General features: G+C 52.8%; 1 protein-coding gene across 2 annotated transcripts in view; it reads right to left on the reverse strand.

Annotated features, from left to right (window-relative positions):
* Nucleotides 1–11,519, reverse strand: part of LOC134211651 (uncharacterized) — a 39,244-nt gene that overhangs the window by 18,270 nt on the left and 9,455 nt on the right. The gene's annotated exons all lie outside the window — the stretch shown is intronic.

Here is an 11,519-nt window from a genome sequence, read left to right on the forward strand (position 1 = left end):
GGAGTCAGGGAGCTCATCCCCTGGAGACTGTCTCCCTCGTTTTTGTGTCTGCTCCGTTGGAGCAGTCACCCCCGACGTACCCGCAAATACTTGAGCCTCAGTCTGGGTAGACTTTGGTACCACCGTCTTCGCTGGCACGCCTTCGGTCGATTCGACCTTGCCCGAGTCCGCGAATCCTTGGGCCTCAGTCTGGGTAGACCTCGACTCCACCGATTTCACGGGTTTACACTTGGCCGTCCCGACCGCCCTCTTCAGCTTGGCGTCCAGCATCGACTTTCGAAGTTTCTGCAAGCTCCTCTTGAGGTGTGTGTGTGTGTGTGTGTGTGTGTGTCGCTTGCCGTGACCAGTATACCGTAATCAGGATCTCACTGGTATTATTCCTGATGTGCCGGTTGGTACTCGTGTTGGGCTTGTGCGCTTTAAGCGGCACACGGTCGCTTCCCAGTTAACATAAAATCGTACATTGTACAATACAAGATGCTAAATTGGAGACGATATACATACATGTTGTATGGAAAAGTACCTCTATCGCCTTCACTTCATCCTACACGACTACCATATACGTTCATGTGTTGACTGGATTTGATAGGGCCTGCTTATATACGCATGCAGCTTTTTATACATGTTTAACAAAGCCCATTGTCAAACCACACCACATCCTAGGCAGGCCCCCTAACTCGCAGTGGCCATGGAAAGGGGTCGTCAAGCCCTTGGATATAGTTTCTGCTGCCCCTCCTAGAATCCCTAGAGGTTTGTAGCCTAATAACTCGTGATGAAAGCATTTTTGAAACAAAAATGGAAGGCAGCTTCACAATCCAGCTAAACGTCCAAAGGTGATGTCAAAACCGCGTGTACCCCTCCGTATAAAAAAGAGAACAACATTGACGCTTATCCATCACCCGTCGATCGCAAGCCATGATAGTAACCTATCGGGTTGTATCATAAACTCGCGTAGGAGACGACCCAGACAACCAGCATGCATGCATAATTGAATTTTCTGTTATGCGATGCCTATGCGCACAAATTTCATCGTAAACCAGTCGCGAAAACGCTTTTTACGTACAAAAGGGGAGGCGATATATGTGTATTTCTTATCCGACGTTGCGCGGTAGTGTATGCGATGTGCACGATTTTTAGACAAGTTTGATCGTTATACATTGCGATATAGTTTGTGATAACAAGCTCTGTTTGACAGATAATCTGATTTCATTTGAGTTTGTTTGCAGGAATATGCGATGTCAACAAATGGAATAAACTGGTAAAATAGCCTACTGTGCGAGAAAAGATAAAAATGAATTGATGAAATTCGCACCACAATGCGATTTTGATGAAATATGGATCGGTAAACGATATTAATTGTGCATTCTTATGCGATGTGTGGTTGTCTGGGGAGCACCCCGACAACAAACACCGTTCGATAACCGCAATGACCTTTATATCTACATACGGAAGTCGCCGCAGCCCACCCGCGACGTTTTTATTGTCGGGGTGAGCATAGTGTTCACTGCATCACAGTAGTCTCTACTGCAGCTGCTGTTCAAGACGCCACCAGCGCTGTAGTTTCGACATAATCTGTTGAGACGCTGTGTTCACCGCATTCCATATAACTTCTTCAACGAGTTTGTCCAGGTTTCTATCCATGCCACTGACAAGCAGCATGGCATTGGGTTTATTCCCAGCTATAACGCACACCCCCTCATATGATGTGGTATGATATGCGCTTGCATTGACGAGCCCTCCCCATGGCCACTGCGAGTTAGACCGGGACCATCGTCCCTAACTCCTAATCCCAAGGCGTCAAGCGACCCGTGCCGAGGGGATGCATGGCCAGGGGGTGAAATAATAAGCTAGGCCTTTAACGGAGCCTGTGGGGTACCTGGGCACCCTCCACAGTAATTGTCCCTTACCGCGTCATGCTGGGCTCTGGCGTGGTGGACCTCTCGTGCAACTCGTGGGACCTAAATGGAAAACCAAGTCAATTCTTCAATTAGTGGTAGTAGTGTAGGCGACAACCCCTTCGCAAGAGGTGGGTTGTTCAGGTCTCCGCCTAGGAGGCCAGAGGCAATAGTCGGCAGCTCAGTGCGCAGCGCCAGCGTGGGTCACTCAACCTTCCTCTCGGCTATAAAAACGCCGGTAGGGGTTATTGACGGCCCATGGCTTGTGGAGGCGATGAACCGCAAACGCGATGGGCTTTCGGCCTTCGAGGTGGCGACGGAACAGCTGGACGCCATCATCGACTTTGCGTCATCGAAGCATAATATCAGCAAGGACCTCAAGAGGAGCTTGCAGAAACTTCGAAAGTCGATGCTGGACGCCAAGCTGGAGAGGGCGGTCAGGACGGCCAAGTGTAAACCCGTGAAATCGGTGGAGTCGAGGTCTACCCAGACTGAGGCCCAAGGATTCGCGGACTCGGGCAAGGTCGAATCGACCGAAGGCGTGCCAGCGAAGGCGGTGGTGCCAAAGTCTACCCAGACTGAGGCTCAAGTATTTGCGGGTACGTCGGGGGTGACTGCTCCAACGGAGCAGACACAAGAACGGGGGAGACAGTCTCCAGGGGATGAGCTCCTGGGGGCCGCTCCAAAACGCGGAGGGTTACTACTCCGAACAAGGGTAGTGGGGCTGGGAAGCTGAACCCCGGTCAGGTACCTCCAAAACCGGGGGAGGAAGGACCTGGAAAGGTCCGTCCACTCAGGAAAGACGGTGATAAGGGGTTACGGCAGGCTGAAAGTTCTCAGCCGCACCAGACCAGGGAAATAGGTAGTCAAGTTAGGGAGCGTCAAGGTGGGATGGTCGGTATGCCCTGTGCGCATATACGAGCAACCTGAAGTTTGCTTCAAGTGCCTGGAACCGGGGCACAAGCAATGGGACTGCAAAGGCCCTGACAGAAGCAATCTCTGCCGACGCTGCGGATTGGAGGGACATAAGGCACAATGCTGCACGAACCCTCCCAATTGTTTGATTTGTTCCAGCAAAGCTTTGAACAGCAAGCACCCCATGGGGGGTTCTATGTGCCCGGCGTTTAAGCGTGCTGCAAAATCAAAGTGCAGGTAACGCAGCTGGCTTGCTCGGCCTCGCCCGAGTGTTTTTTGTGCGCAGGTTTAGAGGAAACGGCGGAACACGTGTTGTTCGTTTGCTCACGTTTTCGCGCAATGCGTGACCACATGCTTGCCACGTGTGGTCTGGACACTACCCCGGACAACCTAGTTCGGAGGATGTGTAAAGATGAAGTTGGCTGGAACGCCGTTTTATCGGCTATCGCCCAAATCGTCTCGGAGCTACACAGAAGGTGGCGAGTGGACTCAAGGTTGGCTAGTTCAGGCGCAAATAAGAGGTGGTCCAAGGGATCGGAGTCGGCTTCATGGGTCATACCGGTGGTCATGCTCTGTGGTCGAACTCGATCCTTTTATCGAACAAGTGGCCGCGCGAAGAACAACATGGTATCGTCGCTTTCGCGGCATCGGTCAACCAGGCGGGTTCCGAGCCGAGGACGGAAAGGGGTCCTCGTCAAGGCTGGGGCAGGCGTAGGCCTCGCGTCGGCAAGTCCCTCTGTGTGCTGGCGAATAGGCCCTATCGCAGAAAGGTCAATTTGGGGTGCACGCGGCATTATCATTCTTGATACCAGTCGTGCAGAGGGAAGCAGGCGCGAAGTCGACCCTTCCCACCTTGCGAGGACATAGGGCGTGGTAAGGCCACCTGGAAAGCCGGCAACGCGCTGACACGATACCATGGTGTTCTTCTAGAAAAGCGAGTTACGATGTTCGGTGCTGCAAGGACACGCAGCTAACCTCGAGGGTGCGTTGTGCACTGGCCCCCCTTTGAAGCATTACTTTCTGGTTGTACCGAAGGGACTATGGGCTTGGCGGCAATGGAAACGGTTTTTTTTTTTTTTTTTTTTTACAAGGGAGAATGCATTTACACACTAACCCAGTACACGTGCATTGTAGTTGCCAAACTACCACACGGAAGTGTACTGGAGTGTCGGACTCGACCATACCGGTAATACCGACTAAACTCCCTTGGGCTCCACCATCGTTTCCCCCAGGAACTACCTCTCAGTACTACTTCTGGGGGATGGCAGTACTAAACGTACTCGCTCGTTCTCGCTCACACAGGCACCCGTTCCGTGCGAGACTGACTTGGGTGCTCGCTCTATCGCACCCTCAAACACACCCTACATACTCTGTTGCACCTCTGTCATGCAGTGCGGGTCTAACTTGTGTGCCCACCCTTCTCATGCCATGTGGGTCTAACTTGTATGCCCACCCAAACCCTTGATTCATGCTCATACACTCCATGCTTGCACACACGTTAACGTTCCTATGGGTCTGACTTGTGTGCCCACCCTTCTCATGCCGTGCAGGACTAACTTTGTGCCCACCCTTCTCATGCCGTGCGGGACTAATTCTATGCCCACCTTTATCGTACCATGTGAGACTGCTCACCTCTTTCATTCAGTTCGCGCTGACACATACTACTCGAGTCATTCGACCTAACACTCCCTCTGGCATCCCTTGTGGGACTCTTCGCTTAGGTTCCCACTTCTGACATACCATGTGCGTCTGACTCACCTCATTCATGCCATATGAGACTAGCTCAACACGACTCAACTCATTCCTTTCGTACCATGTGAGACTGACTTGGATGCTCCCCACACTCCTCTGCCACGCCACGGGGTATCAGTAGTCGTAGGAACCAACATTCCTGCGCTACTCCCAGCGCGGCGTGTGCAGTCCATACATACACCTATTCATTCACCCTTCTGCCATGCTTCGAGGTGACGATCTCGGTTGCCACCCGCTGCGCCATTACCTCTGCATGGGCAGACCATTCACACACTTCTTCGCGTTCGGCACTTTCGCTCTAACTTACCAATCACAAGTTAGTCATGCTTGTCGATTGTTGCTCGGCGCGCCAGATTCTCTGCAAGCTGCAGGCAATCTGAGTGGTTGCAGTCGAGACTGCGTTCCACTTCTCCACCGCTTGACACATCCTTTGGATAAGATTATCCGGAGTTGTGTCCCGGCCGCAAACGTCTAGCATTGCTCTTCTTTCGACGTCGAAACGAGGACATACGAACAGTATGTGCTCTGCAGTTTCGTCAACACCTGGGCAGTCAGGGCAGACGGGGACCTCCGCGTGTCCAAACCTGTGGTGGTACTGTCGGAAACAGCCATGGCCTGACAGGAATTGTGTCAGATGGAAGTGAACCTCCCCATGGGGTCTCCCCACCCAGCTTGATATGTTAGGAATCAGCCGGTGGGTCCACCTACCTTTCGAGGAGTTATCCCACTCGCGCTGCCATCTGGCAACCGAAGTCACCCTGGTACGCTCGCGGGCTCCTCTGGTGCCACGTAGGTCAAAACACTCCTCGTCCTCCCGGATGACCAGCCCGACTGGCATCATACTCGCTATCACGCAGGATGCGTCGCGCGATACCGTGCGGTAGGCCGATATCACCCTGAGACACATCAAACGGTAGGTGCTCTCCAGTTTCTGCAGGTAACTGGTTACCCCCAGTGCTTTTGCCCAGGACGGGCCGCCGTACCTAAGAATAGATGCGGCAACGCCTGCCAGTAGCCTACGTCTACTGGCGCACACCTTGGAGCTGTTGGACATCATCCTCGATAATGCCGCCACAGCAGTCGAAGCCTTCTTGCACGCATATTCGACATGGCTACCGAAGGTAAGCTTGTCGTCTATGATGACCCCAAGAATCTTCAGACTCCGCTTTGAAGTGATCGCGACGTCTCCCACGTGTACAACTGCATGTTGTGCCGACTTACGGTTGCTGACGATAACCACCTCCGTCTTATGTTGAGCGAGCTCAAGGCCTCTCGCACTCATCCAGTCCGCCACAGTGCTGATCGCGTGTTCTGCGGTTAGCTCTACTTCGGGATTGACTCCCCGTAGACCTCTAGGGGTTACATCGTCAGCAAAGCCGACGATCTTCACACCAGGAGGGAACTTTAGCTTCAGAACCCCGTCATACATCAGGTTCCATAGTACCGGACCCAGGATTGACCCTTGCGGGACTCCTGCGGTAATAGGAACACTTTTCTGACCGGCATCGGTCTCGTATAGCAGCACACGGTTCTGGAAGTAGCATTCCAAGATCCGGTACAGTCCCACCGGCAGGCTAAGCCGGTGTAACGAGAGCGCGATGGCATCCCAGCTTGCGCTGTTGAATGCGTTCTTCACGTCCAGTGTCACCAACGCACAGTATCCTTTTCCGTTGGATCGCTACCTCTGCAGTCTTGAGGACTGAATTGATAGCGTCCACCGTGGACTTACCCTTCCGAAAACCAAACTGGTTACTCGACAGGCCATCCGTACCCTCTGCATACGGGGTGAGCCTGTTGAGGATGATCCTCTCGAGCAGTTTACCCGTCGTGTCGATCAGGCAAATTGGTCTGTACGCCGATGGGTCACCCGGAGGCTTCCTGGCCTTCGGCAGCAGTACCAACTTCTGCCTTTTCCATCTCTCAGGGAAACAACACTCATCCAGGCATCTCTGCATAGCTAGCCTGAACATGTTCGGGTTCGCTATGATCGCTGCCTTAAGTGCACTGTTTGGAACTCCATCGGGGCCTGGAGCTTTGTTCATCGCAAGGGTGTTAGCCACTGCGAGCAACTCTTCGTTCGTCACCGGAGCCACCATTTCGGCCACACTCCCAGCGCCTTGCAGCGCAGGAGGAGGCCAGGGACTTGTGGCTCGGGACGGGAAGAGTACTTCGATAATCCTCGCCAACCGGTCCGGTGACCGTTCGGGGGGTGAAGAGCCCCCTTTGGTCTTGGCCATCACGATCCTATAGGCGTCACCCCACGGATTCGCATTGGCACCCTCGCACAGGTTGTCGAAGCACGCTCTCTTGCTGCTCTTGATGGCCTTGTTAAGGGCCAGTCTCGCAGCTTGAAACACTTCCCGGCGGACCGCTCTTTCCTCCTCGGTGCGGGCTCGTTGCGTCCTACGTCTAGCCTTGAGGCAGGCTGATCGTAGGGCTGCAATTTCGGCACTCCACCAGTATACCGGGCGTCTGCCATTTCTTGGCAGGGCTTTCCTCGGCATAGTAGCGTCGCACGCGCGTGATAAGACAGCTATCAGCGCATCCCCGCTTAGACTGTCGGTGTTGGCCTGGGACTGCCCAGGGCCGCGGTGAAAACTTCGCTGTCGAAGTGAGTGGTCTTCCACCCACGGACCTGACAGGGATCACCTGCCCTCGGACGCTGCACACCATAATTGATCTTGAAGCGAATTGCTAGGTGATCACTATGGGTGTAGCCCTCGTCTACCCTCCAGTCCAGGTCCGAGACCAGACTAGGGCTGACAAACGTTACATCTATCCATGACTCGACCCCATTCCTACGGAATGTGCTACTGGCTCCGTCATTGACAAGCACTGCGTCGAGTTTTGCAAGTGCCTCGAGTAACGCTTGTCCCCTCTGATTGGTGCAGCGGCTGCCCCATTCCACTGCCCAAGCATTAAAGTCTCCCGCTATAACGAACGGGCTCCGACCTACTAGGTCGGCCGATAGCCTGTCGATCATCTGGTTGAACTGTTCCATTGGCCACCTTGGTGGGGCGTAGCAGCTACAATAGAACACCCTGTTGATCTTGGCTATCGCGACACCCTCCGCGGAGGAGTGTACAACCTCTTGAACGGGGTACCTGCCCGTTGTGCAAATTGCCGCCGACCTAGACCCGTCCGCCACCCAGTTGCCGTTGCCGGCAGGGACGTTGTACGGGTCGGACAGGAGGGCGACATCGGTCCTCGACTCCGAGACCGCCTGCCACAGCAGCTGCTGGGCGGGTGCACAGTGATTCAGATTCAGCTGTGTTACTTGCACGGCTTTTTCCGATTGGCTTCTCCGAAGGGACACGCAGGCCCGCCCATAGCATGGTTCCGGGCCTGCTTCTTACTGGCGCAGATAAGGCACCTAGGTGCCTTGTCGCATTCCTGTGCTTTGTGTCCCTCCTCGCCGCAGCGACGACACATCTTGCTTCGGTCTGGGCCCTTGCAGTCATAAGACTTGTGCCCGGACTCAAGGCACCGGTAGCACCTGTCCACTGAAGGTGGCTGGAGCACGCTTACTGGACATACTGACCAGCCGATCTTCAGCTTCTTTTTCTCGATGACCTTTTTGGCGTCAGCCACCGGTAGTCTGAGATAGGCTACCTGCGTACCAAAGAATCCCCCTCTTAGACGTACAGAGGACCGCTCAACCTCTGTGCCGCACTGCTCTTTGACGGCAGAGACGACGTCTTCCGCGGTCGTGACCTCATCCAGCTGCTTACACTGGAGGATCACTTCCGCACCCAACGACCTAACCTGAGCGCCGTCACCCAAGACCTCCTGGGCAAGCTTTTTGTAAGCCGCCCCGCTGGATTGCGCGTCACGCTTCAGTACCAAGATCATTTCACCGTTCTTGGTACGTCTAACGCTGCGCACGTCCTGGCCCAGGGCCGATAGGCTATCGGCCGCTCGCAGCGATTTAAGGACATCGGCGTATTTGTCCTTGTCGGTTTTCACCAACAAGGCCTCGCCTCTGTCTCTCACTTTCTTCATTGGTCGAGGGGTGTTCGACTTCCGCTCCCTACTGACCAGTTGCCAAGGATTCGCATCCCCTTCGGCGGGTACCGATGGCTGGCTGGGGCCAGCTTGTGGCTCAGCAACTTGTGCCTGTCTAGTGCCTTTCGCCTTCTTGGGCATACGCCCTTCAGGCTCCGGTGCACCATCCAGGCGACGCTTCGCCTTAATGGTAGCGCGTTTGGGTCGCTTCTTACTTGGCGTTTTCTTGCCCTCACTGGCCGTAAGGGCGGTCGCCTCTTTCGCCGCAGTAACACCGCTAGGCAGGAGAGGGCCTTGGTCTGCGTACCTTTGGCTATCCTCTCTGCTTCCGCTACACGCCTGATGTAAGCGACCTGTTCTTGTCTTGCGACACGAACAGCTCGCCGGAGCACCAACAGGCTCTGCTTGAGCTCCTTGTTGGTGTTCTGCCTGCCGCTTACGAACTCGATGATCTCATCGAGTTGCTCGGCCACCACCCGTATCCCGGGTAGTGGCTCGTCAGGCGTGCAGGCAGGGCTACTCCCCACCACCGCTGGAGACTCTTCGGTGCTGCCAATAGCAGCAGCCGTCACTCCACTTGCCCCTCTTTAATAGGGGACCTCGCTAGGCCCCTTTGGCAAAGGGGTCCGTCACCTCCAACTCCAAAGATAGGTTTCGTTCAGTACTCATTTCTTATGGGTCCCCCTTGCGGCTGCCGCCGAATCCTACTGGAGTAGTCGCCTTTAGTGATCCCATGGTTATCCATGCCTGCCTTGCGGCAAGCAGGGAGGCCATGCGAGGGTTGACACTTGCGTGTTCAGAGCCAGATCAGCGCAAGTCAGGAAAGGGCATCTGAGCCTACTCCCACCCAGTAGGCAAAACTGGATGGCAGGATTGGGCAGCGTGCTACAAGGCCCGCCACGGTTTTATGGGACGGAAGACAGCCTAGCCATTAGCCCACTCGCCGTTTCGAGTCAGTTTCACCCGACCCTACTAAGAGAGTAGAATGTCAGACTGCCAGCCCTCACTTCACAATATAACAATATCCAAATACGAAACCAGTACACGCAACCAGTATGCCATAATCAGGGTCTTACTGATATCAACCCTGATGTGCCAGTGGCACTCTCTGGGCTTGTGCTTTTGAAGCGGCACACAGTCGCTTTGATAGAGTCTGCTTACGGGCACTTGTGGTTTTTTGGGAGGGATTTTAGCAGAGCCCACTGCTAAATCCCACCACGCCCTAGGCAGTTCTCCCTGACTCACAGACAGCTGGGGAGGGGTCGTCAAGCCCTTGGACATGGTCCCTGCTGCCCCCAATGGAAACGGTTTAGCGGGTCGGGAATGTAGTCCTGCCTCCCTCGGTGATCCCTAACCCCGCACTTCCTGGTCAACCCAGGATGTCTGTTGAGCAGATTCCCCCTCCATTGTTTAGGAAGAAAAAAAAAATATGCGCTTGCGGCCCGTAGACACATCAGCCGGTGTACTCTGATAAGTTTCTTCACGTTGTACTTGGTATTTAGTGCTACGGCCCATGCTGGTACGCCGTAGCGGATGATAGACAATGCTACACCCGCTATCAACCTACGCACTTGAATATGCACCGCCGTTCTGTTGGACATCATTCGTGATAAAGACTTTATCGCTAATGATGCCCGTTGGCATGCATAATCGACGTGGCTCGTGAAATTGAGCTTATCGTCGATCATTACACCCAGATGCTTCAATGACCTTACGGAGTTGACTGTGACCTACTCTTATCCTCGCTTGCTGCATGTGCAGATGACTGATGTGCCGATGACGCTCCCTGGACTTGTTTTTGTATGCGGCACACAGTCGCTTTGAAAGATACGGATACTTTTGGAGGGATAAGGCAGAGCCCACTGCTAAACCCAACCACGTCCTAGGCAGACCCCTAGATATCGTCCATTCATCGTCCCATCAGCTTTCTTCCATGGTTAAGTATCAAAGATGTTTGAAAAGGTAATTCATTCAGGTAATATTGTCCAAAAAATAAACATGCTGTTTACAATCATTCTTCCTTGTGATCGAACACGACATGTGATCGACACGGTCTGAAAGAGCTGCACAAAAACTCAGTACATATCTGAAACTTTAACGAGTTCGAAACAGGTTCCTGAGGATGAGCTTAACACTCCTCCCTGGCCACGAACTTCTGAGGTTACGCTTTGCTGAGTCCTGAGTGTAAGGAAATATTACTGGAAAGGACTGGTTGTGAATGTGTCAACGATAAAGTACGACAGCCGGGATACCTCGATTATTACTATTATCAAAATGATTTATTAAATGACATTAAGTTCATCACTACAAGGATTCCCCCTTGGCGGATCAATTTGTCTACATTAGATCCTTATTGATGGCTGAAAATTACTATAGTGTTAGTATAGTTGTGGAAGTCGGGTCTACTGTGGGCTCCAGAAGAAATTAAAAAAAATCGGTGGTCCTCTACGGACATGAAACTTGGACCATGGACCACGCGAAGGACCTGCAAACACTTGGGGTATACGTGTAACGCGGTGTAGCCAAGGGGGGTGGTTGACCTGAATCAATTCCACATAACATTATACGATGATTAAATTAATTTTTATATAGTTTTTGGTTGATTTATTGTGAGATGGATTGTAAACTTTGGAATTTATTGATTGTCATGAAAAACATACACATGTAATCAAAGGAGCCTGTTATGTTTGGTTTGGCGCGCGCTCAAACATATGTAAATGCACGCGCGCCAAAACACATATCTCAGCCGCCTTTGATAACATGCGCACGTTTTTCATGGCAATCAATGAATTCCAAAGTAACAACCCAACTCCTAGTAAATTAACCGGAAACTATATAAAAGTTCATTTAATCATCGCATAATGTACTGTGGAATTGATCTTCAACATACCAACTACCTTTGTTGCAATTCTGAGCTCAATCGGACATACCGAACTAATTTTTGGAGCGAAA

This window comes from Armigeres subalbatus, chromosome 2 (assembly GCF_024139115.2).
Source record: "Armigeres subalbatus isolate Guangzhou_Male chromosome 2, GZ_Asu_2, whole genome shotgun sequence".
NCBI classification, from domain to species: Eukaryota; Metazoa; Arthropoda; class Insecta; order Diptera; family Culicidae; genus Armigeres; species Armigeres subalbatus.